The sequence below is a fragment of the Mauremys mutica genome, chromosome 4 (assembly GCF_020497125.1).
Source record: "Mauremys mutica isolate MM-2020 ecotype Southern chromosome 4, ASM2049712v1, whole genome shotgun sequence".
Classification (NCBI taxonomy): Eukaryota; Metazoa; Chordata; order Testudines; family Geoemydidae; genus Mauremys; species Mauremys mutica.
Genome location: NC_059075.1, coordinates 138,034,962 through 138,042,892, shown reverse-complemented (window position 1 = coordinate 138,042,892; position 7,931 = coordinate 138,034,962). Strand labels below are relative to the sequence as shown.

The 7,931-nt window shown below is 48.1% G+C and overlaps 1 protein-coding gene across 4 annotated transcripts in view; it reads right to left on the bottom strand.

Moving 5' to 3' along the window:
• TMCC2 (transmembrane and coiled-coil domain family 2) overlaps positions 1-7,931 on the bottom strand; it is an 81,086-nt gene that overhangs the window by 24,381 nt on the left and 48,774 nt on the right. The gene's annotated exons all lie outside the window — the stretch shown is intronic.

Here is a 7,931-nt window from a genome sequence, read left to right as displayed (position 1 = left end):
GTTGTTTGTACCGGTAAGATCTGATTTGGACTGTGTTCCTGTCGTCTAAATAAACCTTCTGTTTTAGTGACTGGCTGAGAGTCATGGTGAATCGCAAGAAACCAGGGGTGCAGGGCTTGTCTCCCCCCACACTCCGTGACATAGGGACTGCAGGATTGGAGCCAGGCTGTTTTTTGCCCGACTAAAGACTGCTGAATCAGTACATCTGTTCTATCAATGCTGTTTAAAATCCCAATCATTGTATTAGCTAGACACTCAGAAAGACATAGTATCTAACTAACTACCTGTGTATCTAGGTGCTTGTACTGCACCTATCACAGTACTGCCTGAGCACTTAACACCACAGGTATTACTATTACGTGCCTATGGTCTTGAACGGGTATGTCCTCAAGGTGGCTAGCTCACCCCACCGCTCGCACCGCCACGGCTATCTTCTATTTTTGACGCTTGAGCTTGTTCTGAGCTAGCGCAACTACATCTCCTTGAGCTGGCAGCCGGCAATGTAAACATACCCTCGCTCTGACGCTGATGTGACTCCACTGAATTTCATGGGACTTACAGCAGACATGAGATCCAAAGCTGCTCCAGCGCCATCTCACTCTTCTGACATCTGATTTCATTTCTTTTTTAAATTGTAAATGAGGACAAGATGGAGCCAAATAAGGGATGAAACGAGGGAGAAAACGCCTCTACCAATCTAGGAAGAGGAATGTGTTTGTTTCTATAAATTGCCATATTCTCCTGTGACAGGCGTAGCTCGTGGGCACCTGAGCCAGTCTCTGCAATCGCTGTGTTTGTGCTTTGCTGAGTGAACATTTTGGCATTTCTTCAGCAAGCAAGCCCCAGTTCTTTCCCAATGCACGGAGCAACAAAGCTATTAACTAATCCTGACACAAGCGGCTGGGTAGGGGTATTTTTCTGATAAGTCATTTTGTTGTTGTTGGGTTCGTTTTTCTCAGGCTGGATTTTGTTTTTTTAGATAAGGGAAAGTGTGATGCTTCAGTGTTCCCTGCTTAGTGAATCACCCTGTCTGTCTATGCACAGTAGCTTGCGAGCTTGACGAGAGGTAGCGAAAGTGTCTCCTCGAGCTGGGATTCACACGCCCCACTCCAAATGTAGACGTGTCCCGAAGGAGACCAGCTTCACTGGAGTTAGAGATTGGGCCCAAAGTAAACACCATGTAAATATCTCTAATGATTATGGGTGCCTCCATTTTTGGGTGACCAATTTGAGACACCGGAACTTCAGTGGACGGGTGCTCAGAACGGTCTGAAAATTGGGCTCTTTTAAGGTGTCTCAGGTTGGTGCACTGACAATCACTAGCCATTTTTGAAAATCTAGGCTTAGGTTTGAACATCCCCAAACTTTAAGGGAGCTTGGAACCTAAACCCAGCTCTTTAAAGTGAGGCAAACCAAACCACTAGAGCCAAACGCGCCCAAGCTTTGGGTTGTCCAAAAATCCAGGTCAACGGAGTAAAATATATCAGAAGTATTTAAACACTCTTATCATGCAAGCTACAAAGGCAAAGGTACATTTCCAGTTCTCCATTAATACCACCCCAAAAGCTACTAGAGACAACAGCTTCCAAGATGTTCTTTTCAATGCATTTAATTGTACACTTCAAAACGATGAGCTGATCTTGTCTCAGGTATGTGTTGAATGGGGAAGACCAAGTAGATTCCCACACAGCTTATTTGCACTGTAACATCATGATGCTGCAACCGCTCAGCATGAATTTTTGTCTTGCTGCCCCAGGGGCAGAAAATTGCAGCCAGGGTGGCAACTCTATTGAATACTTATTATTCACCATGTTTATTCCGGGAGTGCCCAAGGGCCAACCAAGAATGGGGTCCTATTCTGCTAGGCACTGTACAAACACAGAGTTCCTGCCCCAAACTGCTTACAATCTAAACAGACAAGAGAGCCCCAAGGTGCAGAAAGGGTTATAAAACACAAGCACGCTGAACAATGTTATGGCAGGACATGGCATCTTAGTGCCACTTTTTGGGAGGAAGGGAGTTACTTAGGAGGGGATCAGCTAAATGGAAAGAAAAGTGCAGGATAAAATATTTAGCTGTCACTGGGGCTTGCCTATTCTAGACTAAACAGAGCTTCCCCTGTTTACACCAGAATGGGTTAAAAAACCCAGTGCTCTAGAAGGCCAGCTGGTCCAGTGGGTACAGCAGCAGACTCACTCAGGAGATCTAGGTTCTGTTCCCAGCTGTAGGGTCAGCTGGTTGAGTACCCTTGGAGACATCACGCCCCTTCCTGTGTCTCAGTTTCCCCATCTGTGAAATGGTAATAATGATACTGTGACCCACTTTTGAGCAGTGCTGCGTGTTGTTATTCCATCTCTGATCAACCTGGGAATGGAAGACATTAGGCCAAGTTCTAGCCAGCGTTGTCGCTGCTCCCTGTGGCCCCGTCTACACTAGGAAATGGATCCTGACCTGCTTTACCTGCTAGTGCAGGCAGCGTAAAACCATCCTCTGCACCAACAGCACTCGAGACTCATATCTATTACCTCACAAATGCCCTGACCCTAAATCCTCATGCGTCCATGTGCTGGGACTGTGGGCTCCCCAAATCCTGCCACCACCAACCCCGCACATCAGAAACTCTTATATTCTATTTAAAAAAAAACATGTTAAAGAGTGGCTGGCCCCTTTAAGAGGGAGTGGTGTTCAGAGACCCTGTGACTCACTAGCTGCTTCCCAGGTATGTGGGTCAGAGAAGGGGAAGGAGACAGGAAAGGCAAGGTGTGACCTGTCTGAGAACGGAGGAGGAGAGACGGAAGGAGTAGCAGAGTTACTCAAGGAAAAGAGCTGCAGGAAACCAGGAGAGCCATAACTGTGAGCTACTGGTGATGGGTGCTGAGGAAATGTGTGGAAGCTCTGGCTAGAGCTGGGGATCCCTGCCCACTTGCAGGAAGGCGTATGTAGGGGGCCTTAGGCACAGGTGAAGAACCAGGGTGGTCGGTGAGAGCCAGGCAGCAGCAAGGGGTTGACTCTGGAGGGAGGTCCCCCGAAGCAGGGGTAAAACTCACAGGCTAGGAGGCCTTGGGGGTGAAACACTGCAGGGAGCCCTCTTGAGGGAGACCTGACTTGGGGCTACAGGAGAAGACTTGTGGGTGAGATGGATGGTATGGAGAGTGGAGCCCTAGAACAAGGGCCAGAGTGGCTAATGACTCTCGGGTCAGTGACCCTGGCATGGTGACTGTTGAATGGGATTGAAAAGCTGCTGCATTGTCACCTTGTTTCACTTCGGAGCTTGGAGAGGACCTCTTTTTACTATGAGGGATCTGCAGACTGTGGCATTTTACATGTATGAAAGCGGCTGAATTTGCTAAGAAAGGCAATTTTCCTTGGCCTGGGCTATAGAAAGGGGAAACTGAGGCTGGTGTTCATGTGGTGCCGTGGCCATCTTGACAAGTTATGAGCTTTCGGTAGATACCTCCTTACATATTACTCTTTTGGGATAAATATCCTGCAAGATGTGTGTCTGGTGTAATGAGTTTCTCAGGTCTGAAGTGACAGTTGCCTGCAAAGAACAGGGGTCCCTTTGTCAAGTTGTCTTTCTGTCACAACTGCCACCGAAGGGCACCTCAGATGGAGGCTGCCCTCTGACAAACTAAGAGGGAACATTTCCCTTTTAAGAAGCATACACCCACTGGCAGGTCTGAGGACAGGTCCCTGCACTGGCCGCCTGCATTATTTAATAGAAGGAATGCCTGCAATTTGCAGATAAGCTAACCAGGGTGAAAGGAGGAACTAGCCACAAAAGCAGCAGGCCTGTTGTCAGGCTGCATAGAGACCATAAACTGTCTGCAACCGGCCAGTCTCCAGCTGGCAGAACCGTTCCCTATAAGTGCCCTGGGGGCATCAGGTCCTCAGCAGCCTACTCTGCATCTCTTGAAAGGGAGTGAAGCATCCTTAGATAGTTAATCCTTGCAAAAGGTGGCTCTGCAAACAAGGTGGGATCCAAACTGCTCACAGAAAGAGGGAAACAAAGTCACAAAAAAATAACATCCCCAACTTGCTCTCTGTATGAAAAAGAATCTGACCTCAGCAGTAGCCCCATGGTCAGAGGTTACCACTTTACTGGCAGATCAGAACACCTGGGTCCATATTTATCCCTCGGTACCACTCCTGCTACCTCACAAAGTTGGGCAAGGGTGTAAACCAGAGAAGAACTCATCCCTATGCACATCTGGTTTGCATCTGCTTGTCAGAAGTAGAGTCCTATAGCACTAAGATGGTTAATGGCAGTTCATGTAATACGGTCTACTCACAGCGCCTTTCATCTCAGGATCTCAAAGCACGTCATCATGAAAACTCACACCCCTCTGATGAAACTGACGCACAGAGAGATGAAATGACTTGCCCACACTGGGCCTGTGGCAGAGATGGAAACAAAATCCTGTAGCCTTGAAACGCCATCAACTGCTCTAACTACTAGGCGACATTCCCTGCCCGGTTCCATGGCCAAACCTTGCTGTGAGGAAAATGACCCATGCTGGCACCAGGAATGGATGTGAGTAAAGAATCTCAGACCCAGTGACAGTGACACAAAACATTCTAGCTGGGGACCTCTAGACTGAAGCTGTCACTCTGGCCCTGCCCTCTTTCCTCTAACCATGTCCCAGCCTGGGCAGTGGGGGGCCAGGAGGTGGCTGATGCAAGGGCTAGCTATGCCAGCTCTGTGCCACACAGGGATTTCCCCAGCATGGGGGGAATTCTGCTGGCTAGTTACACTGGGCTTTCCAGTGTAACATTTTTAAAAGACAATTCAATCCTCTTCTTTTCTGGTGTGTGGCTTAAAAGCAGGGAAAAGGCTGACAAAATAAACCACATGAATCAGGAGAGATCATAAGAATAAGAGAAGGGGCAGAGATGCAAAATTCAGATCTGGTTTTCAAACGACAAAAGTTGGTGATGTTTGGCTATATCACACATGAAAAGCAAAACTCACAGGTATCCAAATACCTATGTCCCTGGGTACGCAGCTTTTTGAGCGATAGAGAGTGCAGTTGTTAACCTGCTTGACACAGACTGGAAACGCTCTGCTGAGATTCCAGCACCTCAATAATTCAAAAGCCCAGGTTAACAGAGTCTTTAAACTTTTTGATTTTTAATTCCACTCTTGGATTTGCCCCTCCTGATAGAAAAGAAGATCTTACCCAAATCCCCCCACCATATCCAATTCCCAGCAGGCCAGGAAAAATCCCCCAGCACCTGAAACATGCATTGAAAATCCCCTCCCTGCCCCATGCTGAACTTCCCCTTCTTTGTTAAGCTTCCTGGGGAAACCCTGGATTAAATTCTGCTCTCACTCACTGGAGCAAACGCATTACAGCCAGTAGGGGATGCACTCATCCCTGCTTTTACGGAATGGTGATTAAAACCGTGATTCAGAGCTGAGATTCTCCGTTCATGGCCCTGCTGTTAATTCTGATGCTATCGAGAGCCTCCTTAGACTGCGAGCCAGTCCCATGGAACACATGCAAATCCCATGTCACCTGCCAGGCTCTTCTGGGTCAATTTAGGAAAGACTGAGATGCACAGGCCTTCCCTCAGGATGTTTGAACAACACTGATAAAAGTCCCAGAGCTCAGGATCACATCCTACACTTAGCCTGCGTCTAGGGGAACCTGGAAAGCAGCTTTATATGTTCATGGATGGTCCCAAGTTCGGGGGCAGGTCTAGTCACAGGGGATCACCTGTTTTGACACCCCCAGCACAAAGGAGGTTACTGGGCCTCCTGGCCTGATAGGATGGAACATGCACAAACGTTTCCTCTTAACATTTTAACTTCTCCAAGGTTAGCAGGACTTAGAGGACACACTAGTGCCCATGTTTTGCGGTGTCTGCCATCAAGGGGACTGACTGCACTTTTCACACATCCATTCACTTAGCCTCATGACCTCCCTCCGATGTGGGTAAGAATTACTACCCCCAGGTGGCACAGAGATCACCTAGCGCACCAACATCAGGGCTAGGAATAGAACTGAGTAGTCAGCCTCTGCTCTAACCAGTGTCACACTGCCATCTCAAAAGGCCTTATTGAGCTGGTTCTTGGTGGGGATCCCAGCAGGTAGGATGGGGAAAGCGAATTTGTTTCACCAGGGTGTTGGCCATGGGCCTTGCTGGTAGGCTCCCCCTCATCTTTAGCTGGCCTCTCGCTAGCAGACATAAACCACTGCAAGAGCTACATATGTATTTCAGGCCCTGCTAATATGAGGCAGATTTTTCAAAAGAGTTCAGATCTCATTTAGGCACCTAAAGAAGTGGCTGGATTTTCAGAAGCATGGTGCACACTGGGCGCTGAGCTCTGGAAAATCTGACCCTGAGCTCTATTGAAACCGTGGCCCCAAGCATCCACAATAAGCAAAGGGTCATCTAGCAATACAAGCCATACACACCCAGCACTTTCAAGAGCACTCAGCCACGCTGCCAGAAGACCGTTCCCCCAAATGCTGTGGCAGGGCTTAGCGGAAACACCTGAGGTACTCAATGAGTTTAGAGCAGCTTCCAAATCAATGCACGTCATTTAAAAAGTCAAACCATGGCAAAGCTCTGCAGCAGGGTAAAAGCCAAATACTCCCCACATAAAGGTGAGAAAGCTGTGTCCCTAAATGTATGGGTTCACTGAGGCCACAATAATGATATATGCAGAGATCTGCAAGTTGAGCCACTCTTATTTCTCAGTCACCCCAGCCCTCTATAGACCGGTCAGCCCTAGTGCTCCAAGCATTACAAATCATCTCCCAGCCTGGAGCTGGGCTCCTGACAGACCTGAGAGCCAGCCGCTTAGCAGCCTACTTAACATGCACAGGTTCCAGGCTGGTCCTCATCCCTGAAAATCTTTTCCTTGTCCAAGCACAGAAGCAGGAAGGAGGAGAGGGATGTACTTACAAGGGCTCCCACTAGGGAGTTTAATAGCAATATCCTTTTCTCAGGACAGGAGTCGGAAGGGTGCCTTTCCGGCATGAGGACACTCCAGTGGCTTCTACAACGCGTCTGGCCGGTGATCCTTGTGCTGGCAAATTCTTCTCCCTCTGTCACGGCTGAAGTTAAGGATTAGAAGGGTGAGCGGTAGCGGGGGACTAGGTACAACTTTTAGATAATGTTTTCCCCTCTTAGCTCATAGAGCTGAGAAGCCATGTGTGCAGAGGCCGCTCTGTGGGGAACTGAAGCTTCTGTATCAGCAGCCAAGAACAACTAGCACAGGCTGGTACCAGTGAGAACAGAGGGAACCCGGAGGCTGGGTGCTGGAGGGAAGGCTACATCTCTCTCACATTAGCTTTTCCAACTGCGTTCTGAGAACAAATATCACTGCCAAGCTTGTTTGCTCAGGTTGCCCTTTTCCCGCGAGACGCAGCTTAACAAATAAACAACAAAACCTAGTGATATTTAACAGTACAGCTACCAGAGATATTATGGGATAACCCTTCCACCACACGGAGCTAGCAGTAATAGATATCTACCAGCAGCAAAGTAAGAGTTCTCTCTTGTATGGTATTTTGCAAAGAGCGATTAATCGAGCTACGCAGCCTTAGAGGAAGGATGGTCTTGTGGCTAAGGAAATGGGCTAAAAAGCGAGCTATGGGCGGTTAATTCCCTCCTCTGCCACAGCCTCCCTGTGTGGCCTTGGGCAAGTCACTTAATTTATTCTGTGCCTCAGTTCCCCATATGTAAAATAGAGATAAATGCTTCACTTCTCCCACATGATATCCATTTAAATTACAAGCTCTTCAGAGCAGGGACTGTCTGATACTACATGTAGGTGCAGCCCCTGGCACAATGGGTTCCCAATCTTGGTTGGTGTCCAGGGACACTAGTAATAATGAAGTGTTATCATTCCCCTTTTAAAAGAATGGGAAAAAATTCACAGCTTCAAATCTCAGCAACTTTGCATTTGGGCAAACTCC